This window comes from Lithobates pipiens, unplaced genomic scaffold (genome assembly GCF_037356315.1).
Source record: "Lithobates pipiens isolate NorthernLeopardFrog02 unplaced genomic scaffold, aLitPip1_a1.2 Scaffold_19, whole genome shotgun sequence".
NCBI classification, from domain to species: Eukaryota; Metazoa; Chordata; class Amphibia; order Anura; family Ranidae; genus Lithobates; species Lithobates pipiens.
The window spans coordinates 548,986,059-549,012,784 of NW_027507764.1; positions in this window are offsets into that span (position 1 = coordinate 548,986,059).

Below are 26,726 nucleotides of genomic sequence, written 5' to 3' on the forward strand. Positions count from 1 at the left end.
AGACTCATTATGCCTCATAGATTATACGTTGGGGTGTTTGCTTCCAAAATGGGGTCATTTTGTGGGAAATTCCATCGTCCTGGTACTCCAGGGCCTTCAAATGTGTAATAGGTGGTTGTGAAATGAGGTGTCATTTTTGCTCGTAGAACACCTGAAGGTGCTACTTCAATGTTGGTGCTCTGTATAAAAGTCTCACACGTGATAGCGCCATACTCGGGAAGAGTAGCAGAATGTATTTTGGGGTGTAATTTGTTGTATGTATATGCTGTGTGTGAGAAATAACCTGATAATATCAACATTTTAGAAAGAAAAAATTAAAAAATCTTAATTTTTCAAAGAATTGTGGGAAAAAATTACAACTTAAAAAAAAACTCACCATGCTACTTACTTAATACCTTGGAATGTCTACTTTCTAAAAAGGGGACATTTGGGGGGTATTTGTTCTTTCCTGACTTGTTAGTGTCTCAAGAAATGAGATACACCTGATGTACTGAAGGCCTGATCAGATGTGATCAATTTTCAGTGATTGGCACCATAGTTTGTAGACTCTATAACTTTCACAAAGACCAAATAATATACACTAATTTGGGTTTTTTTTACCAAAGATATGTAGCAGTATAAATTTTGGCCAAAATTTGTGAAGAAAAATTCCGAATTATTTTATGACAGTAACAAAGAAAAAGGCATTTTTTTCACAAAATTGAAGTTTTTTTTATTTGTAGCACAAAAAATAAAAAACCCACTAGTGATTAAATACCACTAAAAGAAAGCTCTGTTTGTGTGGAAAAAAGGATGCAAGTTTCATATGGGTACAGGGTTGCATAACTGAGTAATTCAAACTGTGAGAGCGCTAAAAGCTGAAAATTGGTCTGGACAGGAAGGAGGTGTAAGAGTGCTGTATTGAGGTGGTTAAATAATTTTTCAGTCCTCAGCACCAAGGTCTGATCAGTTCAAGCAACCATCGCCATCATCTGCATTACATGGTGCAGGAATATCTAGGGGCAAGAGCAGACTTGGAGACCTTTTCAACAGAGCATCCACTGGGTTACTGGGTCTTGAGGATGGACCACTGGCCAGAACTTGTTCAATATGCAATTGGCCTATCCTGTATCCAACGTTCTTTCTGAACGCACATTCAGTGCTGCTGGAGGGTTTGTAACGGATCATAAAGTGCGCCTATCCACAGACTCTGTTGATAGACTCACATTCATAAAAATTAATCAGTCTTGGATCAACAGCTATCAAGCACCTGATGCTGATGTAAATGATTGAATTTTCTATTGATGTGGGATTCCTTGAACACTGCCTATGCTGACTATCCTATTCCTCCTCAATCCTGATGATGCTAGCTTCCAACAATATTTTTGGTTTAGGGCACCACCACTATCTGTGAGGGGTTACAGTGTTGTGGCACCACCACGACCACCAAAGGCCCAATTTGTCTGCCCCTGTTTAACAGGGGCCTGTAATTCCAAGTCTTGATATAATATTTCACAGCAGGGCCGGTCCCTGTGCCCAACAAGATTACATGTGAGGGCTTACAGTGTTCTGGTAATACCACCACCAAAGGCCCAATTTTTCTGTTCCTGTTTAACAGGGGCATGTAATTACTCTTTTTGATATAGTATTTCACAGCAGGGCCTGTTCCTCCGCTCACCAAGAGTAACTGAGGGATTACAGTGTTCTGGTACCACCAACACCTAAGGCCCAATTTTCTGCAGAGTATATAGGGCAGGCCGTATAGTATATATAAGGCTGTTCAGAGTATATAGTGCCTGGGGGACCCCCACGCCATTTTTTTTAAATTTGGGTGCAGGGTTCCCCTTAATATCCATACCTTGGTCTGGTATGGATCTATACTGCTGGGACCCGACAATACATTACAGCCACGAGCAGTTTTAGATTGCTTTTTTTCTTTACAAATGTAATTTTGCTGTGGTTTTGTTCTAAGCATGGGAAAACTGCACCACTTTACAGGCATACTATAGACACCCCCGAGGCACGATATTTAAAGGAATATTTCATTTTTATTGTTTCACTTTAAGCATTATTAAAATCACTGCTCCCGAAAAAACTTCAGTTTTTAAAACTTTCTTTTGCATTGATACATGTCCCTTCGGGCAGGACCCAGGTCCCCAAACCCTTTTTATGGCAATAACTTGCATATAAGCCTTTAAAATTAGTACTTTTGATTTTTCACATTTGTGTCCTATAGACTTTAACAGTGTTCGCGTGTTTCGAACACATTTTTTACCTGTTCGCATTTTCTGCTGCGAAGTGCACCGAACCAAGGGGTGGTGTTCAGCTCATCCCTAGTATCAAGAACTACTTTCAGTGATCTCCTATGATATTGTATGTTCGTAAACTCAACCTGAGATTTTTGAGGAAGTTGAACAGAGGACCCATCCTATCCAGCTCTACAGTGGTAGCTCTACAGCAGCAAGTGATGGAAAGTCAAAAGGTTTACAGTTGACATCAATATAGAAAGTGAGGGTATGTCTTCCAATGCAGCAACCTCTTCACTGACAATTGTCTAAGAGGGAATTTTTGCTCACTTTGGAAAGATTTTCATACTTCTGTCATGTCTTCAGCACAGGAAGTGAAGGGAAATCTCCCTAACAAGACACAGACAGCAAAAAACAAAACAAAACAAAAATCAAAGAAATAAACCTGATAGAATTTTTACATTGCCATACTCTATGCAAGATTAATAAAAAGACATTTGGCTTTAGACAAACTTAAAGTGCACCTGTGCTCACAAGAAGAATAACCTTATGGGCATACTGCCGGTATTTCACTGCCCATTCATTCAGGTTATAGGTATGTCTTGATCAGGCCGTTCTGCTTCTTATGTAGTTGGGGTTAAAGATCTAGCTATGCTACCTTTGCAGGGTTGCCTGAACCACAAAACTGTCTGAACACAGGTTGCACAGGTGTTCTCTGTAGGGTGATGGAGGAGAAAGGGGAGCCATGCACAGACAGCTATAGAGCAAGGAAAAATAATAAAAACTGGGCAAGGTTTTCTAACCTGGGAAATCCAAAAGTCTAAAGTTGTCAACAAGACTTAACTGATAACAGTTAGCAAAGACAGTTACATAGTTACATAGTTAGTCAGGTTGAAAAAAGACCATCCAGTTCAACCTTAAAAACAATAAATAAAATAAAAAATATTGTACAATCCAATATACCCAATTTTATACCCACAGTTGATCCAGAGCAAGGCAAGAAACCCCAGTAGAGCATGCTCCAATTTGCTACAGCAGGGTAAAAAAATTCCTTCTTGATCCCCCAAGAAGCAATCGGATTTTCCCTGGATCAACTTTACCTATAAATGTTAGTGCCCAGTTATATTATGTACATTCAGGAAAGTATCCAGGCCTTTCTTAAAGCAATCTACTGAGCAGGCCATAACCACCTCTGGCGGGAGTCTATTCCACATTTTCACAGCTCTTACTGTGTAGAAACCTTTCCATATTTGAAGATGAAATCTCTTTTCCTCTAGACATAAAGAGTGCCCCCTTGTCCTCTGGGTTGACCGTAAAGAGAATAAATCAACACCAAGTTCACTATATGGACCCCTTATATATTTGAACATGTTGATCATATCACCCCATATTTTCCTCTTCTCAAGAGAGAATAAATTCAGTTCCTCTAATCTTTCCTCATAGCTGAGCTCCTCCATGCTTATCAGTTTGGTTGCCCTTCTCTGCACTTTCTCCAATTCCCCGATATCCTTTTTGAGAACTGGTGCCCAAAACTGAACTGCATATTCCAGGTGAGGTCTTACTAATGATTTGTACAGGGGCAAAATTATATCACTCTCTCTGGAGTCCATATCTCTCTTAATAACAAGAAAGGACTTTGCTCACTTTGGAAACAGCAGCTTGGTATTGCATGTTATTATTGAGCTTATGATCTATCAAAACCCCCAGATCCTTCTCCACCACGGATTCCACAGTATGTTATCAATGTCCCAATTGACACACATTGGACTGTCTGCACTGGGATACACAGAACACCTGTCCATTGCTGTGTGGGCAAACATGGCTCTCGCACTGGCGTATGCATGTGTCAACAAGGCCTTAGCATTGTTCCCAGCTATGTGGACTACAAAACATCCCTCGCTGATGTATTCTGTGGCCAAGGGCAGAAGGAGGAAAGCAGAAAATCATTCTGAGACCGGAAGCTCTCATATCAGGAGCTATCCTATCTGGCAGAAAGAAAAGTATTGATCTTAATGTACAGCTAAGTGTAGCACACTCTACTTAGGTAGTGTGCTAGAGTTGAGATTTTTGTCAGTGAAGGTAAATTTAGGCAGGCCTAGCCAAAATCTAGGCCTGTTTGTTTTGATCTGTGGGCTGGGAGTGGCTTAGTGTAGGCTGGTGACTCACAGTTAGTTTCATCTTTTGGTTACCTCCCTGAGGCTTCTAGAGCCTTCTAGAAGGAAGGTAGGGAAGAAGAGTGGACCTGTCTGTGGTGTTTTAGAGAGCCCTAACCAATCCCCAATCTGGATTGGCAGGGGGCAGGCCTCCTTAAATACCTAGAGTCAACCCAGCTGGGGAGGAGTTGTTCGGGTGGAAGACCTGGAGATGGAGTGGTAGGCTGTCGGGGCCTTTGAGGAAGCCCCCTACTTGGGGGGGGGGGTGTGACCATGGGCCAGGGGCTCAGAGCTGAACAGGAACCCCACACAACCCAAGGGCTGTCCTGAACAGGTGCAGGAGAGGACAGCAGGGAATACTGCAGAGCAAATCTCCAGGAGGGATCCATCAGGTGTCGGTGAGTGACAGGCACAGTCGGGAGAGCTGGGAGAGGCATGCCGGAGCGGACTGGGAGTATGCAGTCAGAGATGGATGTAGAGCCAGTGGGAGACACTGATGTTACTGGCAGTGAAGTCGGGCTGCTGCAGCTGGGAGGGCTGTCAGGGTCTGCAAAGGGCTGACTGGGATCAGTAGTCCACCAAAGAGGACAGCTAGCACCAGACCTTTCTTTTGCTACACTACAGGGGCCCATGGTCCCTGCTTGTAATAAGGAACTTTGCTAAGGCCTGGCTGAAAACAGAGTCAGGCCTAACTATGTGCTAGCTGTGCCTGAAGAATTGTGCTGAAGGGAGAAGTAGAGATAGTCTGCAACAAGTGTTGTGCAGAAGGAGAATATCTAAATTGTGCCAAACCATGCAAGAATCTTTGTCCTGGGCATCCCATGAATTCCTTGAAACCCCCTACAAGTTCTAATCCCTCAATAAAAAACACAAAAAAACAAAGCTGATGGACTTGTTCATTGTCTTGGAGTGTCTGGAAGGGAATGCCAGGCTGGGCAGGGTGACAGGTGGGCCACAATCACTCAGAATCCCCCTACAGGGGTACAGATACATAAACAATCTAGCAATGTGATACAAATGTGGACAGGTAACTTCCAAAATCTCTGTACTTGGAGTTGGGCCCGCACAGATGTGTAAATGAATAAACTACAGGTCCTATCTTCCACCACAGCAGACAGGCTTATTGTTCTCATTGGAATACAAGTGTGGTGATCATAGTTCACTTCCTCTAGGTTTCTAACTGAAAGCCTGTACCTCTGTACACACACAAGGAACTGGAGGAAGAGTCTGCAGGCTCCCGACATTGCACCTACGATACAGGCACGATTTGAAGACTCATTTGCAAAAAAAAAAATAAATGCACATTTTTTTCCTCCAAAAATATGTGCATTTATTATTTCTGTTTCCAAAAGATGGACTTATCCTTTAAATGCATTATTATGCCCCGTGATTTTACTGTGCACTACCTCCTTCTTCCTATTGAGGTCACTGTTGCTTCACTATCAACGGCACAGCTTGAGCATTTAAAAACCTACTACGATAACAGATACTGACAATCATTACCGCCAGATTAAATGTGCCATTTTCTAATCCTGCATCCAAAGAATTATATCCATTGCCTTGGAAAGGATATTCATTAAAAGATCATTTATTTTTTATAAACTCGCTACAGATAAAATAGCAGTTTACAATGAAATGTTACAGCTCAGTTTGCTTTTATGGCCTAGACAAGTAGGCTAATTAGTGAGAATTTAAATCATCCCCTGTCCAGGCATATCTGAAGTGACTGGAGGCCGGATGGGGAGCCATCAAGGTTCATTAAAAGATTTCACCCAGTGATAAGACACCAAGACACAAGAGCGGATAATCCTGACTGTCCCGTAATGTGCATCATGCACCTCATTACTGCTGCTCAGTTGCAGAGGAGCAACTTCAGTACAGAATAAAAGGACGTGTTTGGTTATATTTACAATAAACTGTACTGCAGGAGAACTGCAAGCAAAGTCCTTGTTTGTGTCCTGGGTTTTACACTGTTTGGTATAAAGCCAATGACCAAGATTTTGGCCTACTATAGCCTTGGGACTTATGGCTCAAACGCTCATGTGATTGTTACAAAATAAGTCTACCCAAAACTATTATTTTACAGGCAGTCTCCGAGTTATGAACAGGTTAGGGACTGCCTGTTTGTTCTGAAGTCGGATTTGTTCGTCATCCAGACGCGCATGCGCAGAACGGCCTTTCCGATGTTTTCCGCTGTTTTCCAACACCGTTTTCCAACACCGTTTTCCGATGTTTCCACCGTTTTCCGATGTGTCAGCAGGTTTCGCCTGACGTTCGTAAATAGGAGTTGTTCACTCAGGGACACCCTGTATTATGTAGCACTACCCCCATAGGAGCTGCTAAAGTATCCAGATATTCCCCACTTCTGTACTGACAGCCAGGCACAAGGTATTTCCGAAGCCAGGTGCACACACACACACACACTTCAGCTCGTTGCAGTCAAAGACCAGTCTAGGGGTGTTGTTTTGTAGTTTTATTTTAGAAGAACTTGGATAGGGTAAGGGGTTTGCAGTAGAAAACTCCAAAACAAAACTATGCACAACTCTAGCTGATCTAAGAGCATTCTGTGAACTCCCTTGCTGGGGGCAGATGGCAGACCTCTCCTGATTTAGCAGTGTAGAAATAAAGAAGCTTGAGCAAGGTCCCTTGCAGTAAGTGGCAGGTAGACGGATCTCTTCAGATCACTAGCCAGTGATCCCTTTAGCTGGACTAGAGAACAGCAGAGGGGGGGTTAACCGCTCTTGTCCCTGAGGTCCCACAAATGTCTGTACTCACAGGCCTTTGTAGAGCAACCAGTAGCTTCTCTAAAGCCTCGTACACACGGTATGATTGTTGGCAGGGGATTGTCTGTGGACAGACTGTTGTCCTAAAATCTTACCGTTAGTTCGCTCCTTCTGACAATTGTCCAATTTTACGCCAACAAATGTTGGATGACGGGCTAGTAAATTTTCGGCGGACAACAGTTTGACATCTGATTTTTGTATGGTCAGTACACAAATCTGTCACACAAAAGCCGCTTGAACGCATGCTTGGAATCAATGCTCACCTCTAAATCAGCAGAAGGGGCCCAAAGGGTGGCACGCAAGAGCTGAAATTCCTCGTAGAACGTCACTACGTTCATGTTTGTGGCACGACAATTGTGTACCGTTAGTATGCAAGACAAGATTCTGGCACACGCCCTTTTGACAAAAAAATCAGACGCTCAGTTGGCCAACAATTGTACCGTGTGTACGAGGCTTTAGTGATAATAGATGGAGCGTCAGCAAACTTCCCCTCTCAGTCAGCTTAGAAGAACCAGGGCCACTCTTCCAGTTCCAGTTTCAGACCCTCAGGTCACCCACCTGAGGTTGCATGGCAGCAAGTGCCAGGGGAGGCAAGCCTGCCTCAGCCTCGGCTGGTGCAGTCTACTATGGGAAGGATCCAGAGCCTAGGTGTTGCCAGAATTGATATGCCAGCCCCAGCATGCTCAGGGGCACCCTTCCCTGTAATTGGCCAGAGCTGCATACATATTAATGCTGCCCATTTGCCTAGCTCCCACCTATGTTCTGTTAGTTTCCAGAAGGCAAGAGGAGCCCAGGCAAACCTAACAGCACCAAAACATCATGAGCAGACCTGACTAGTAAATTGCAGGACTCTGTTAGGCAGAATCCTAAAGATAAATTTTCCTATTGCCCCCCTGTTAGGCGAAAGAGCAAATTACGCTAACCTATTTACATCCTAGCACATATACTAGGAGAGTGCTACAATTATAGGTGAAGTCAGCCCTCCGACTTCATTCATGTGTCAGATACTCCAACAACGAGGTCTCCCTGCTGTAACTCTAGTCTTGTCCACCTGGGAATTTTAGGCATTTTATCACAATTTTGCATTTAGGCTGAAGGCACTTGCCGACCGCCTCCTGTATATATATACGTCGGCACTTTGAAGAGGGATATCTCGGTAACGGCAGCAGCTGCTGCCACAACCGAGATATCCATCTTTACAGGAGGCGGACGTTTTTACGATACTGGTAGTCTTTGCGGTGGGTTCGCTGCGAGATCACCGTTATTGGTGGTGGGAGAGGTGCCACTCCCCCTCCCGCCGCTCTCCCGTGCCCTCTGCCGCTTACCGGAGCCGTCGGTAGCGGTGGAGGCGATCGGGTCCTGCACACTGCTGGGTCCGGAGACGAGTGAGGCTAAGATGGCCCCCACTCGTTTCTATACCATAGGAGGGCGGAAACAACATCAAAACGTCACTTACGCCCATACCTCTTAAAAGGATTTTTTTTTCAAATGACATTTTTTTTTATTTAAATATGACTTTTTGGCCCCAGATCTCATATTTAAGAGGACCTGTCATGCTTTTTTTCTATTACAATGGTTGTTCACATTCCTTGTAATAGTAATAAAAGTGATCCAGATTTTTCTTTTAAACAGTGTAAAAAAAATAAAAAATCAAGTAAAATAAATAAGAATATATATTTTTTTTTTAAAACACCCCGTCCCGACGAGCTCGAGAGCAGAAGCGAAAGCATATGTGAGTAGAGCATATGAAAACGGTAGTCAAACCTCACATGTGAGGTATCACTGCGATCAGTAGAGTGACAATAATAATTTTAGCCCTAGACCTCCTCTGTAACGCAAAACATGCAACCTGTAGAATTTTTTAAATGTCGCTTATGGAGATTTTTGATGGTAAAAATTTGACGCCATTCCACGAGTGGGCGCAATTTTGAAACGTGACACGTTGAGTATCAATTTACTCGGCGTAACATTATCTTTCACAATATAAAAAAAATTGGGCTAATTTTACTGTTGTCTTATTTTTTTTTTTAAAAAGGGCGTTTGTAAGACCACTGCGCAAATACGGTGTAAAAAAAAGTATTGCAATGAGCGTCATTTTATTCTCGAGGATGTTAGAAAAAAACAATATATAATGTTTGGGGGTTCTAAGTAATTTTCTAGCAAAAAAACAACTGTTTTAAACATGTAAACACCAAGTCTGAAAAAGAGGCCTGGTCCTTAAGTGGTTAAAGTGGTTGTAAACCCTCCCCCAAAACTTTGTCCCATGTAAATCAGCATAAAAAACCCTAATGAACACTGCTTGTAGATATCTCCTTACTTGCTTAGAATTGTAATCCTTTTTGTTCTTTAGAATGATGTCACTGAGCATGCCCAGATCTCCCCTGATTTACGGCACACTCTCTATGTCTTATCGATCTGTTATCAGGACTTCCTAAGGCACAGCACTGATATCCCAGGAGACTTCATAATCACTCAGAGCTTCCTCCTACACACCATGTGACCATGTGACATCACATGCAGTGTAATGTTGGATTGAGAAGGAGGCTTGGTTAACAGTACAGGAAGTACTCAATGTAAGGGCGGAAATACACTCCACTGTGGACTCACAATACTTAAGATGGTGCTGCCTAACCCCTGGAAAGAAGTTTTTTTAACGTTTCTTTAAACAGTAAGTAATATGCAATTTTGGCAGGTTTACAGTGGCTATAGTTTGATAATTACTTATTATAATGGACTAAATGAAAAGAAGCATCAGAGTGGGAAAGTTTACTTTCTCTCTAAGAACTTTCTGTTGCATTTTCCATGATTTCCCCAAAAGGGGAAGCTCCGCTTATTTGCCTCCCCCCCGCTGCCACAATTAGCACCGTTGGTTTTGACAGGTACCTTCTCCAATTCCAGATGACTCCCCCCCCCCATTGCAAGGGTAGCGGCCAGGTGTGTACACGTATCAGCTGTGGTGGGAATGATACTCCATGATGTGCTCAGCGGGCACTACCGCTCACTAAACACAACCGATTCAAGTGAATGGGGCCGCGCTTACAGCTGCCCCACAGCTGCCAGCAATGCACGTTGTTTGAAAAGCCCAGTGGTGAGGCATTTTGGGGGCTAAAACAGGTGGCTGGGAGGGGATATATTGCCTTCTCACTGCCAGTTAAACACCTCTTAAAGTGCTACTAAACCCAGGACCCAGCATTCACTATATCTGGTCTCCCACAGTACACAGAACATGGAAATTCAATTAATTAGTAAATTTAAACTTCTAAATGAATACCTTTTCTTGTCAGCAGTAGTAGTCTTGTGACTTCTATCAGTGTCTGGTAAAGCTTGTAGGGGGAGTTTTCATTCTCCTCTGACTGTCCTATGAGGCTGCATAACCCCGGACTCTCTGCCTGGACATTGCTGATTGGCCCTGTGCTGATGAAAAAACAACAACTCTCTAGCAATACACACCAAACTGAGCATGTGCAGAGTGACTCCAAAGGCCGATTTTGCAGTGCAACTTTGTTGAAACTTTGATGCAACGTTGGATGGGTGCGACTTGGATACAACTTTGGCTTTGACCAGTGATAATGGACAACTGTTTTGTGACAATTGCATTGTATAACATTCAGGAACGACTTTCATGCAACTTTTGAGGGTTAGCATTGAAGTCTATAGCCCTCAAGTTGCATTAAAGTCAGACCAAAGTAGTGCATGAACTACTTTGAAGTCGCTGCAACTTTAGGTCACAGATATACTGTAGGAATGGTTATCATTCAAAAACATGGGGAATGACTTGTCCTGCGACTTTGATGTCCAAAGTTGCATGACAAGTCTCACAAATGTGAATGGAGCCTAAGGTTCCGTTCACACTAGTGCGAACTATTTCATGTGCGACTTTGGAGTGTGGCTTTGATGCAACTTTCATATGACTTTATAATCTCTGACACTCAAGTCAAAAGAAATTTGCATTAAAGTAGTACAGGAACAGGAACCTTTTCAAAGTTGCTGCTACTTTAAGCTGCCTAGATTGGAACAGGTGCCATAAAAATCAATGGGCTGTGACGTGTCATGCGACTTTATGTGTCCACAGTCACATGGCAAGTCACACTAGTGTAAACAGGGCCTAAAACATTTTCAGAAATAAAGTGTAGGAACCTAGAAGAGATTCAAAAGCCTTCAGGTGTGGCCAAATGCAGGTCATTGTGACAGCTTGGGTACTTCTGCGTAGTGCATTTGGAAGCAGCGGCAGGTATAATCAGGTAGCTCTAGATCCCTTTACTTTATACCAGGAGCAGTTTTTTATTTTTGTTTCCAGAATCAGAATCTCTTTGAATGAAGCTAAGCTGCTTTGAAAGTACCTTTCTTCTTCAAACCCCAGATTTGCCACTCCAAGGACCAGACAACAACTTCTGCTTCTACTGTGCCACTGGGTGGTCTTACATGAAAAAGAGATGTGAAAGAAGGGTCTGCTAACTTGGCCTATGCAACCTTTCAAGAACCTCACAGCTGTGTAAGACAAGCTCGGGCGAAGAATATGACACTGTGTCATTGAAAGGAGAGAGGCAGAGGCGTCAAGATGACCTTATTTACCACTTACCAGCCACCTCTTCATTGTTTACGTGTTCCAGCATCAGGACCACCTCGGAGCTCTCAGGGGAGATGGTTGTGATTCACACCTCACTTTAAGGTAATTAACAGACAGCAACTGTCTCCCACTCCGTCTAATGAGTCAGAGGGTCTGGTTTACTCAGGTCATCAGTGCAATCTCCGATTGATGCTTTACCACAATTTACTAAATGCCATGTGCATTCATGTGAAATGTACAAGTGTTATTGCTTTGGCATTATGCACACTTGAAGTGTGAAGTCAGACACATGTCCACATGGCCCCTTCCTAACTACATTTTGGAGTAGGCCTCACTGCATAGAAATGGACAAATATGAATTTTACTGATGAATAAAGTTATTTCAGAAGTGTTTTAAAGTAGAACTATTGCTCTAGAACAGAGGTCTCCAAATCTTCTAAAGAAAGAACCAGTTGACTGATCTTTTGGACTTTTGGGGGGTCTGGACTGTGGCAATTTGGAGTAGAAAAAGTCCCAACATCAGTGGGAAAAAAAACAATGCCCCTCTTTGGTGTCAGTGGAAGGAATCATTGGTGCCATTTGACCCAATTGTTGGTGTCTTTAGGAGGAATTGTGCCCCGTTTTTGGTCTTATGTCCCATTGTTGGTATCAGTAGATGAAATAGTGCTCCAAGGGCTGGATAAAAGCAAGCAAAGGGATGCATCTGGTCCTCTGGGCCACAGTTTGGTGACTCTCTCATCCCCCCCTCTTTTCCTATGGCCTGCCAGGTTGCGTGCTCAGATAAGGGTCTGGTATGGATTTTTGGGGAGACCCCCGCACCAAAAATTTTAAAAAATGGTGTGGGGTCTCCCCAAAAATCCATACCAGACCTGAAGGGTCTGGTATTGATTTTGAGGGGGTCCCCTTGCCATTTAAAAAAAAAAATTTCATGTGGGGTTCCCCTTAATATCCATACCAGACCTGAAGGGCCTGGTATGGGATTTAGGGGGACCCCCACACATTTTTTTTATTTTGGTTCGGGGTTTCCCGTGGGGAAATCCCCATGCTGTTTTTATCAATGAACTTTTATGTATATTGTGGACTGACCATTCATTGTAGCTGCGAATAGTTTTAAATGACTTTTTTTCCTTTAGAAATGTCATTTTGCTGTCAGATTGTTATAAACACGGGAAACATGCGCCCCTTTACAAACATACTATAGACACCCCTCAGGTACGAAATTTAAAAGGAATATTACACTTATATTGTTTCACTTAAGCATTATTAAAACCACAACCATTTTTTAACCACTTCAATACCAGGCACGTAAACACCTTCCTGCCCAGACCAATTTTGAGCTTTCAACGCTGTCTCACTTTGAATGACAATTGCGCGGTCTTGCTACGCTGTACCCAAATGAAATTTTTATCATTTTTTTCCCACAAATAGAGCTTTCTTTTGGTGATATTTGATCACTTCTACGGTTTGTATTTTTTGCTAAACAAATAAAAAAATACAGAAAATTTTGAAAAAAAAAATGTTTTTTTGTGTCGGTTTCAAAACTTTGTAAATAAGTACGTTTTCTCCTTCACTGATGGGCACTGATGGGGCTACACTGATGGGCACTGATAAGGCGGCACTGATGGGCACCAATGAGGTGGCACCAATGAAGTGGCACTGATGGACACTGATATGTGGCACTGATGGGCACTGATATGCGGCACTGATGGGTTGCACTGATGGGCGACACAGATGGGCACTGATAGGTGGCACAAATTGGCACTGATAGCTGGCACAGATTGGCATGGATGGGCGGCATGGATGGGTATGGATAGGTGGCACAGATGGGCATAGATGGGCACTGATAGGTGGCACGGATGGGCACTGATAGGCGGCACAGGTGGGCAATTATAGGCGGCACATGTGGGCACTGATAGGCGGCATTGTATTACATTATACTGTACTAATGGATGCCAATCAGTGCCAAACGATAATGCATGCCAATCAGTGATGCCCATTGGCATCCATTATGGTCACTGATTGGTATCCATTGTGTCACTGACTGGCATCCCTGGTGGTCTAGGGAGGATTAACTTGTTCTGGGCATCCCTGGCGGTCCAGTGTGGGCATCCTCGGGGCTGCACTGATAATATATCAGCACAGACCCCCCTGTCAGAGGAGCAGCTGATCGGCTCTCCTCTACTCGTGTCTGACAGACGTGAGTGAGGAAAAGCCGATCACCGGCTTTTCCTATTTACACTGTGATCAGCCGTGGACACGGCTGATCACGTGGTAAAGAGTCTCTGTCGAAGACTCTTTACCAAGATCGTAGTTGCAGGGTGTCAGACTGACACCCTGCAACAACGATCGCCGCGGTGCTCAAAATCCTGATCACGTCATATGACGTCCGGTCAAGATTTTGAAACCACTATGCCGCCGTGTATCTGCTGTAGGGAAGGAAGCAAGTCGTTAAACTTTTTTTTGCAATGATACATATCCCCTGGGGCAGGACCCGGGTCCCCAAAAACTTTTTATGACAATAACTTGCATATAAGCCTTTAAAATTAGCACTTTTGATTATTCATGTTTGTTACCCATAGACTTTAACAGTGTTCGCGTGTACAAACAAATTTTTTGCCTGTTCGCATGTCCTGGTACGAACCAAACGGGGGTGTTCAGCTCATCCCTACTACCCAGCAGACATATCTCCTGAGACCCAAAAGAAGGTCTATGCAAATACTTACCCCCCTAACCTACTATAAAACCACCCTTCCCAACCCCAGATGTTTAATTACCTGCTTCCCAAAGATGTGGCCTTAGCACAGTGTTGACAACCTTCAGTGAAATATTTTATGCATTGGCTGTTCCTGTGAGGTCTATGCCTGTAGACATTCTATGGTGCTGTCTCCAGAGGTCAGAGGCTTTTGGAGATAGTCCCAAAGAAGTCTTTTGGGAATCAACTGCACAGGTGAGGCCAGGACAAAGGAGATCTGTAACAGATCCCCGTTGCACTCTGCTTGAGTGCTTCCGTCAGTACACTGCTTCCTCCAATCTGGAACTTCGGATATCAGATTTTAAAGCTGAATACTTTAAGAACCAGATGAGATTAGCTCAGTTACAAAGCTGGACATGAACTGTTTATTGAAACACATGTAACAGATATCCACTATTAGTGCGCTAAAATCAAAACTACGTGGTCAAAAATCAACCAAAATAGCACTATGTCTATACTTTACATAGATTCACAATAGTCCAATATACTGTGATATCCATATAAAGTGCTCTTGTGCATACATATGTGTAAAACAAACTCATCAATAAAGTGCTTAATGTGCATAAAAGTGAAATCTACATCAATCCTTGTGCTGAACTATGTAAACTTCAAAATAAAGTGCTCTGAACTGAATAAATTACTATCCCAAAACTTCATACAAAGTGCTATAAGTGCTACAAGGATGGTAAAATAATGCCCCAAAAACCTAATCCTTCTAATTGTTTACATGCGAGCAAGATACTAGTTAATCAATAAAGTGCTTATGTGCATGGGTATGTGTAATCCACATTAATCCTCTTGCTGAATTTATATAGACTTCATACAAAGATTAAATGCTCTGAACGAAGTGAAATACTATCCCAAAAACTTCATACAAAGAATAAAATGCTCTGCGTACTATAAGGATGATAAAATAATGTCCCAACAACTTATTCCTTCTGATTGTTTACATATGACTTAATAAGGTGCCTTTATGCACAAAAAACGACACAATGCCAATCAAGACAAATTCATTAATAGCATTAAAACCACTGTTTCTGCAATCAGATCCAGGTGATATGTTATACACCAGTCTCTTTAAAACTGCATAGCATCATATCATAGTGCGTTGATCTCTTGGCAACTATATACATTTTCCTTCCGCTTGAACTGAAGATCACTCCACCATTCGCAGACATGCAGAGGACCCACAATAGTGTATTACTACAAACACAGGATACTGCTACACAGTTTTTAGTGACCCTACTCACTAAACCAATTGTATACACAAGCCTCAGATAGAACGTCAGGTTGTACTCCTCCTCACAGCCTCCCTGAAAACCGAAGGCTCCACATCACTTGGCTCCTCCTCCCGACGCGTTGCGTCACAGGTCACGTGACATTCTCAAGGGAAATGAGCCCAGTGATGCCTTGGTAAGATTTTAAAGCCATTTGTGTTTACGGTTCCCATAGTGACTGGACGGAATCAGGGTGTCATCATACTCCCATCATGACAGCTTGACATACATGTGAATAAGGATACAATCATTATGCCAATATTACAAAGAAATGACAAAATAATTCCAAATAATTCCATTACAAAAAGCTCCCACCCACCATCATACACAATAGTTACTAACAATGTAAAACTTTTAACTTTTTTATAAGTTTTACAGATAACACTCAGGTACAATGCCCCCTCCCTTGGATTCAGGGCAGGGTAAACTGTCCAATCAGTAATAAGGAATACAAATACAAAATATCCATCACATAATACATTCTCACAAGGCAGACGTAAACAGTAAAACAATGGGTTACAGCCACACCCCAAATTACCCAGCAAAGAGTACACAACAGTATGAGGCAATATACTATATATATATATATATATATATATATATATATATATATATATATATATATATATATATATATATATATATGGTTGTACAGTGAGTCTGATTAGTACAGATCAGACTGGTGATTGGTGACTGTGTGCTCCTATTAGGGACTCCCATCACAAGATCTCAATGCATGATGTCAATATTGCACTTGCTTTTTATAACCATTTTATAATGGATACGTTTTACTTGTCTGAAGTGACTTTTTGAAAAATCAGAGGAAAAAAAAACATTTTGTAGTTAGCTCAGGACTGATAAGGACTGGACAGGTTTCACTTTGGGGCACATTTGCAGCATCTGTTATTCAACAAACCTTGCAGTTGTGTTAGGCCCGTTTCACAAGAGGCAGATTCCACTCCGATCAGTAGGGGATCTGTGAGCTGATCCCTTGCCGATTGGAGCAGAGCGGGCAGATGTCATATCTGTGTCCGCTCGGTTTCTGCAGAGCATAAATAGGCAAAGCCTATTCTGCTCTATGGGGGTCGGGAGTAAACGTACTCCGCTGTCTGCTTACATCCAGCTACCTCTGATCTGCTACACCTAAATGAACGAAGACAGAGTGCTCTTTATTTTTTTTTAGCAGGCCTGATTGGTCCCGGAGGTAGGTGGGTGTAAACTGATGGTATCAGTGGGGAGATCTCCCTTCACTTCCTGTACTATAGCCAAATAAGTAAACCAGAGCAAATCATTCTAAAGTGAGAGAAGTGTTCCCAGAACTAGTGTTCCCTTTAGAAGATTTCCCTCTATTACTGTCCTGGTGTCAACCCAAAATTTGGGATTTTCTTTTACTTTCACTTTTGATGATAATGGTAAACAACTAAAATAGCGAGGGTAAATTTTACCAGGAACTTTGAAATGAACTAAATGCTGAGGCTGTGTACAAGGGGTGTGTACAACATTTAGTTCACTAAGTTTAATAGATAATAAAAAGCATGTGACTTGTTTGGACCCCAATGCAACATAAGTGTGCCTCCATCCCTGTATTAATAAAAGGAAATTAAAAAAGTGGATTATGGGACTTTAAATGAGGCATGGATATGTGTTTGAAATGGTCTAGGATACCTAAAATGTAATTCAGTGCCACCATCCTATTCCCTTTTTGGGTCTGTTGGGTTATTCATCTCAACGTGGCCAAAGGTAATGCATCCACATTTAACACCTGCTCTCTTTTTGAAAGCAATGATTTTTCATTTGAGACTGTGACCGACCTAGAGTATTTACTTATTTATTTCATCTCTTTATTTAGCGATTTTTGATGCATTCCACTCCTGATGATTGGCTGAAATCGCCATGAAACGCGTAGAGTCCATACTCAGGGATGCCAAGTCAAGTTTGCTACAATCATGAATTTCTTTTATTCATTTAAAGTTATATTTATTAGGATAACCATGTTCACCTGCTCTGTTTAGCCATTACATTTTTTAATTGTGATTGCTTGTACCAATTATGTCTATCCATTATATACGTTAAATATGTCAACATGATTATTACTACAATTAATTATGCTTCTTGTATATCTGTGGGCTTCCGCGCTCTATGAAAAATAGGGAAAGGTGGATGAAAAAGAAGCAGCAATCACTGTATGAGTTAACTCTCAATGTATAAACTAAAATAAAGTGGGGATGTGTGCGCTAGCTTTTTAAAACCAAAAATATGAAAGAATAACAAAAAATACCCTAAATAGCAACCAGGTGTAAATATACGTAAAATTTGTGAACCAACACAAATAATTAAAATGTAAATAGAAAGTGGCTTAGTGCATAATTTAAGTGAAATTGCTGCATGTAAGAAAAACGCATATATCTGTGTAAAAATAACTAAATAGCATAAATTATTCAAATAAAATTCAAATAAAATTCAAATAGCAGCAAATAAGTGAATTATATAAAAATGTTAGCAAATGGTGAAATACGATGTGATACAAAACCATATAAGTGAATCACAGTGACATCAGTGCATCAAACTAAAGTGTCCCATATAGGATGCAAACATGCAACTCAAATGATCGCAAAAAGAGTTTTTAAAGTGCAATGTGCCAAAGAGACGATCCTCTGGTGATGATCCGTGCCGGTAGTGCTAGCGCTAGGTAATTACCTCAACGCTGCAAGGTAAGCAGCGAAAAAAAATCACACAGGGCAACCAGATAGCAGAGGATGATCCAGAGGATGGCTGTACGGCAGATTCTTGGAAATAACACAAATTCCTCCAATTTCCTCGTTAATGGTAGATGATCCGCCATGGTGTAGTATTTCAACATAAAATTTTATTAAAGATAAAATATCTACTCACAGGGGGATATCTACATCCGAGCGTCTTGCCCGGATGTAAACGTCACTTCCGGTTCCTACGCGTTACGTCATCAATAGGACTTCAACTGGGATGAACCGGAAGTGACGTTTACATCCGGGCAAGACGCTCGGCGGTCTGCTGTACACTGTTTACATTCCCCATTTCCCCTGTGAGTAGATATTTTATCTTTAATAAAATTTTATGTTGAAATACTACACCATGGCCGATTTTTCTGGTTTATCTCCTTGAGCCTGTTGATCATCTACCATTAACGAGGAAATTGGAGGAATTTGTGTTATTTCCAAGAATCTGCCGTCCTCTGGATCATCCTCTGCTATCTGGTTGCCCTGTGTGATTTTTTTCGCTGCTTACCTTGCAGCGTTGAGGTAATTACCTAGCGCTAGCACTACTGGCACGGATCATCACCAGAGGATCGTCTCTTTGGCACATTGCACTTTAAAAACTCTTTTTGCGATCATTTGAGTTGCATGTTTGCATCCTATATGGGACACTTTAGTTTGATGCACTGATGTCACTGTGATTCACTTATATGGTTTTGTATCACATCGTATTTCACCATTTGCTAACATTTTTATATAATTCACTTATTTGCTGCTATTTGAATTTTATTTGAATTTTATTTGAATAATTTATGCTATTTAGTTATTTTTACACAGATATATGCGTTTTTCTTGCATGCAGCAATTTCACTTAAATTATGCACTAAGCCACTTTCTATTTACATTTTAATTATTTGTGTTGGTTCACAAATTTTACGTATATTTACACCTGGTTGCTATTTAGGGTATTTTTTGTTATTCTTTCATATTTTTGGTTTTAAAAAGCTAGCGCACACATCCCCACTTTATTTTAGTTTAATTATGCTTCTTGTTGCATGACCCATGTATTATATATTATGATAGATTATATATACCTATTTAGTATTTGTTATTAGTATGGGATTGATTAGCAATTTTCTATGGGTATACAGATTTTCCCCGCAGGGACAGTGACAATTAATTAAATTTTAGGTATCCTAGACCATTTCAAAAACATATCCATGCCTCATTTAAAGTCCCATAATCCACTTTTTTCATTTCCTTTTAAGTTTAATAGATGCTGGGAATGAGACAGGACTGCAAACTGTACTTCATATGTGCCCTAACCCAAAGTAACACAAAACAGGTACACAAATTGTGCCCAAATGTTCAAATATACAGATGCAGTAGTAAGAGATACCGCTCAAGGTCTACAAAAAGACCCACAACCTAATCGGGTGCCGCGGCTACAGATGACTTGTCCTTATTCCAAGCTCACCTCCATGATTATGCCCTTCGCAGGGTGAAATTTGTTGGAAGTGGAGAAGCAGGTTCTGGCCAACAATGTTGTTCATAATGTAATGGTTCCCTATTGAATAAAGTTATTTGAAAAAGGAATTGGCAGTGGTGCGTCTTCTTTCACTTTCGGTTTACATATTCATATATTCTTGCATTTGTCTAATTAGGACTCTTTCTTCCTAAGCCCCTTTCAATTGTTAGTATCAGAGAGCTACTTTAGCCTCAAAGTTATGTCCCATTGCATCATGGTTCATTAAATGAGCTTGTAAGCCAGATTTATGTAAAGGAAGAACATTTTACTGCAAATGTCTACAAAAGTGCTATAAAAATTTAGTCATAAGTAAAACAGAGAATAGCTAAATGTTATTTCACTGTCCTCTGAGAGGTAGGGCCGGTCATAATATAAGCAATAACTGCACAGAAATACATCTACTTATTTTTATTATTGATATTCCAAATATACTTTAGCCCTAGCTATGGGTCGAATTCTGTCTCTCGAGCCTGTGAATGTGGTGGGCCGCTCAGCACTCCAGGCCAAAATAGGCCAGCAACTGACAAATGCGCATAAACATGTCCGTATAGCGGGGAAGCAGAGCACGCACTTTGTCTGAATAACCCCACATGATGGAAAATGACTCGTCTCTGCTTAGAAACATTTTCTCCAAGGAGATAGAGGATCAACAAATCTGTTAGCAAGGGTCTAGTGATTATTTTCTTGCTGGAAAAAAGTGATGAAAATATGTATAAGACATAGTTTTTGTTCCTTTTTCTGATAAACGTGGCAATGATGTGTCTTTCACCTGAAGGCTTTTTGGCAAATTTTATGTTAGAAGCGATGCTATCTGGTCCAGTTACCCAAGAGTCATATGGGGTAATGGTACCCATAATGCAGCTTTTCAGCCAGAGGAATGTGTATCCAAACCTCCCAGCCTTCTGAAGTTCACATTTAAATGGAAATTTTAATAGATTTCGGTCAATTTTTATCTATATTAAAAACTGATATAAAAAAAAGTAACTAAAGCCTTATTATAGTTTTAGGTAGAGAACTGAAAGTGAGGAAAATCCAAAATTTTGATTTGTCACGCAATAGAAGGGAGACCTTCCAAAGGGGTTAGTTGTTCCGGTGAAAAATGTCTTAGCCCTTGTACACACGGTCGGACATTCCGACAACAAAATCCGTCTGATTTTTTCCGACGGATTTTATCCGAAACTGGTGTTGCATACACACGGTCGGACAAAGTTGTTGGAAAATCCAATCGTTCCGAACGTGATGACGTTCGTTCGTTGCGACGGGACTATGTTGCGGCTAGTAGCCTATAGCTTTGGTCTTGTAATTTGATCTGAGCATGCGTGGCACTTTGTCCGATCGGAATTCTCTACAAACGATTGGACAAAGTCCGATTGGATCATGTTGTCAGAAAATTTTATATCCAGCTCTCAAATTTTGTTGGTCGGACATTCCGACGGAAAAAGTCTGATGTAGCCCACACACAGTCGAATTATCCGACAACATGGTCCAATCGGACCTTTTCCGTTGGAATTTCCGACCGTGTGTACAGGGGCTAACAGGGATGTTACTTACTTTGGAAAAATTTGGACAAGGATTACCTTGATACCAGGATGTATGGCTTTACTTTGCAGTTGAATGCAGGTCTAGATTTAAAGGTAGCCTTTCTCAACCAGAAAGGAACAATTGAAATAATCATTGGAGGAACCATTGAAATAGCATTCTGGTCTCAGGGAACTCCTGCTAATAAATACTATATTACAGCTTATGGTTAATTTATGTAATGGTTAATGGCAAAAATAAACCTTACACTGGCCATCAATGGGAAGAATGGTTCTTGCATCAGTGGTAAGAATACAATGCCTTGAAAAAGTATTTATATCCCTTGAAATTTTTGACATTTTGTCATGTTACAACCAAAAACGTGAATGTATTTTATTGGGATTTTATGTAATAGACCAACACAAAGTGGCACATAATTGTGAAGTGAAAGGAAAATTATAAATGGTTCTCAACATTTTTACAAATGAATATCTGAAAAAAGTGTGGCGTGCATTTGTAGTCAGCCCCTAACTAAAACATAGTGTAACCAATTGAAGTCACCTAATTAGTAAATAGAGTCCACCTGTGTATAATTTAATCTCAGTATCAATACAGCTGTTCTGTGAAGCCCTCAGAGGTTTGTTAGAGAACCATAGCAAACAAACAGCATCGTGAAGGCCAAGGAACACACCAGACAGGTCAGGGATAAAGTTGTGAAGAAGTTTAAAGCAGGGTTAGGTTCTAAAAAAAAGATCCCAAGCTTTGAACATCTCACGGAGCACTGTTCAATCCATCATTCAAAAATGGAAAGGGTATCGCACAAATGCCAACCTACCAAGACATGGCTGTCCATCTAAACTGACAGGCCGGGCAAGGAGAGCATTAATCAGAGAAGCAGCAAAGAGGCTCATGATAACTCTGGAGAAGCTGCAGAGATCCACCGTTCAGGTGGGAGAATCTGTCCACAGGACAACTATAAGTCGTGCACTCCACATATCTAGCGTTTATGGAAGAGTGGCCAGAAGAAAGCCATTGTTGAAAGAAAGCCATAAGAAGTCCAGTTTTCAGACTGCAAGAAGCCATGTGGGGGTCATAGTAAACATGTAGAAGAAGGTGCTCTGGTCAGATGAGACCAAATTGAACTTTTTGGCTTAAAAGCAAATCGCTATGTGTGGCAGAAAACTAACACTGCACATCACCCTGAACTCGCCATCCCCACCGTGAAACATGGTGGTGGCAGCATCATGTTGTGGGGATGCTTTACTTCAGCAGGGAAGCTGGTCAGAGTTGATGGGAAGATGGAAGGAGCCCAATACAGGGCAATCTTAGAAGAAAACCTGTTATGCCGTGTACACACGAGAGGAATGTCCGATAGAAAAAGTCAGACGGAAGCTTGTCATCGTATATTCTGATCATGTGTATGCCTCATCGTACTTTTTTTTCTAAAATTCTGACGGACCTAGAAATAGAACATGTTTTAAATATTTCTGACGGAACCAATTCCTATCGGGAAAACCGCTTGTCTGTATGCTGTTCCAATGGACCAAAAATGACGCATGCTCTGAAGCAAGTACAAGGTGGAGGCTATTGGCTAATGAACTTCCTTTTTTTAATCCCGTCGTACGTGTTGTATGTCACTGCGTTCTTGAAGATCGGACTTTGGTGTGATCGTGTGTACGCAAGACAGTTTCAGTGGAACTCCGTTGGAAAAACCTTCAGAGTTTATTCCGACGGGAAAAACGGTCATGTGTACGCGGCATTAGAGCCTGCAAAAGACTTGAGACTGGGGCGAAGATTTGTCTTCAAGCAGGACAAAGACCCAAAACATACAGCCAGAGCTATAATGGAATGGTTTAGATCAAAGCATATTCATGTGTTAGCCCTTGTACACACGGTCAGAGATTCCGACAACCAAATCCGTCAGATTTTGTCCGACAGATTTTGTCCGAAACTGTTGCATACACACGGTCGGACAAAGTTGTCGGAAAATCCGACGTTATTTCATTACGACGGGACTACGTTCACGCTAGTAGCCAATAGCTTTGGTGTAGGAATTTGATCTGAGCATGCGTGGCACTTTGTCCGATCGGAATTCTCAACACATGATCGGAGTATGTTCGATCAGAGCATTTTGTCAGAAAAGTTGGAAAAGTTGCAGAACACACACACAGTCGGAATATCCGACAAAACGGTCCGATCGAACACATTCCGTCGGAATCTCCGACCGTGTGTACAAGGGCTTAGAGTGGTCCAAAGGCCAAACCTAAAACCAATTGAGAATCTGTGGCAAGACTTGAAAATTGCTCTTCACAAATGCTCTCCATCCAATCTGACAGAGCTTGAGCTATTTTGTAAAGAAGAATGGGTTAAAAGTTCACTCTCTAGATGTGCAAAGCTGGTAGAGACATCCCCAAAAAGACTTGCAGCTGTAATAGCAGTGAAAGGCGGTTCTACAGAGTATTGACTCAGGGGGGCTGAATATAAACGCACGCCACACTTTTCACATATTTATTTGTAATGCATTTTCAAAACCATTTATCGTTTTCCTTCTACTTCACAATTATGTGCCACTCTGTGTTGGTCTATCACAAAAAAAACCAATAAAAGGTGCAACATTTCAAGGGCTGTGAATACTTTTTCAAGGCACTGTCCTTGATAGCTAAAAAGATCATTGGTGTCAGTGGTGTTAGTGGTTACCTGACAGGAATTTCTCATGTTCAAGCAGCCTCTGGGGGAATTCTAGGTTCCTAGATAACCTAGTTGAGAAAGGCTGCTTAAAGGTAAAGCTCCAACTCTTTATAGTAACTTGGAGGGCACGCCAGGAGGTGGAATACCAAAAGTTTTTAGGGGCTCCTATAGCTATACAGTAAGCAGTTTCTGGGTGGTTGTCAACAACCCAACAGAGTCTTTCTGTAAATAGGAATATCTAACATAGGACTTTTCCTGTTTCCAAAGGGAAGGACCGAAGAACATATCTGTGAAGAGGGAGGGCTAAAGCAAAATACCTTTCTAGAATAGTGGACCTCTGTTTAGTATAAGCTGGACCCAACCAACTAATGACAATTTCATAAGGGTTTGGTCAGCTGACAAAATTGACAGGGCTGTCTGCCCCCTATCACAGAACTCTGGGACCACTTTAATATTATTATTTTACAGGATTTATATAGCCCCAACAATTTGCACAGCACTGTAAAAAATAAAGACAGATAGTACCGTTGTATTATAATTCAAGACAAGAGGGTTAAAAGGGCCTGCTCGTGATAGCTTACAATCTAAAAGGGAAGGGCACTTGACACAAAAGGTAATAACTCTGAAGGGATGGGTTGTTCAAGAATTCAGATTTCAGTTGTTAGGTAGAGGAAGAACAGGCCTCCCTAAAGAGATACGTTTTCGGAGTTTGCCTAAATGTGGACAGAGTAGGAGATTATAGAAATATAGAAAAGTGATGGCAGAAAAAGACTGAGTAGTCCATCGAGTTTTCTTTTTCGATAACTTTTTTTGTCTAAATAATGGTATAGATCTACAGTATGTTTGTCCCAAGCTGGTTTGAAGCCATTTACTGTTGACTGTCTCACTGCCTCTGCAGGAAATTTCTTCCAAACATCAACTACCCTTTCAGTAAATTCAGTAAAATAATACTTTATAAGATTAGTTTTGAACTTTCCTCCAGTTAGTTTGAAGTCATGTCCCTATGTTGTTGATTATAGAAAGATAGACAGACAGGCTGAGGTAGAAGTCCAGGATGTGGGCATAGAAGGAGGTGATAAGGGGCCAAAGAGCAGGAAGTCTTGAAAAGAGCAAAGAGAATGGTTTGAATGATATTTTAGGATGATGTTGGTGATCTAGCTGGGGGGCAGATCCGAGGATGGCTTTGCTGTTTTGTTGTTGTTCATTTGGTAAATTTTATAAGTGGGGGGATTGACAGAGAGGGGTAGCGGACACAGTTAGTAAGGTGTATGAGTCTGACAGCTACATTCATAATAGACTGAATGAGGTATAGCCTGTGTATGTAGAGGTAGGCCAGTGAGGTAGAAGTTGCAATAGCCAAGGTGAGAGATAATAAATTAGTGAATTAGTAGCTTAACCTCCCTAGCGGTAATCCCAAGTCTGGCTCGGGTTGGGATTTCAGCACCACGAGCGGTAACCCCAAGCCAGACTTGGGATCACATCGCTGGATGCAGGGAGGACACGGGGAGAGTTACTTACCTTGTCCCCTGGATCCAGCGATGTCCTCCGCACTGTGTGATCGAGTTGTCCTCCGCTCGATTCACAGTGCTGAATGCCGCCTAGCTCCGTTCCCTGCGACGTTACGGCGCACGGAACGGAGATCGGCGCCATATTCAAAAAAGCAAAAGTAAACAAAACACACACAGTAATGTAATCTTACAGATTACAGTACTGTATAAAAAAATTACACACCCCATTTGTCCCTAGTGGTCTGTGCAGTGCCCTGCACAATTATAAATACTGTTTTTTCTGCCTGGAATTTGGAGATTGTCCATAGCAACCAGAAAGTGTCCCTTTTCAGTGTTTTAGGATTTGATTACATTATTGAATAATTTTTATTATTATTTATTATATTATAAACTTTATCATACCCGGGACGTCTGCTAGACTCTTGTTTGAACAGATTTAAGAGAATTATTCCTAAGAATTACAGGACTACAATATAAAACGCCAAATTTCCATGCAACATAATAATTGTACCACTTTCAGCACCTAAAACCAGAACGAATCATACAACCAGGGAGGTTAATGATACCATTGGCCAAGAACTTTCAAAATATTTGACTAAACGTCTAGTTGTAGCACAACCTTAATTATTGCTGTGAGAATTTTTTTTATAAATACAGCCCCATGTGCCACAAAAATCATACATATTAAGGAAGGACACCAAAACGTATACAACTGTGTGTGGATGCCAACATAAACACTTTTTTACAATTTTTATATATAGTCTGTACAGCATGGTTTTAAACGCACTGCAATAATGAAATCTCCTTGAATAAACAGTGACACAGTATTTGGAGTGTTTTTTTTTATTTCTTTTATTCAGGATATTTATTTGCATTGGAAAGACAGATGGTTTCAGCTATTCAATAGCATGAAAAGCCAAATATACTCTACTCTCTAAACTATTTTTGAATATGACAGCAGCAAACTAAGATCTGCTTGGGGTATAACAAATTAG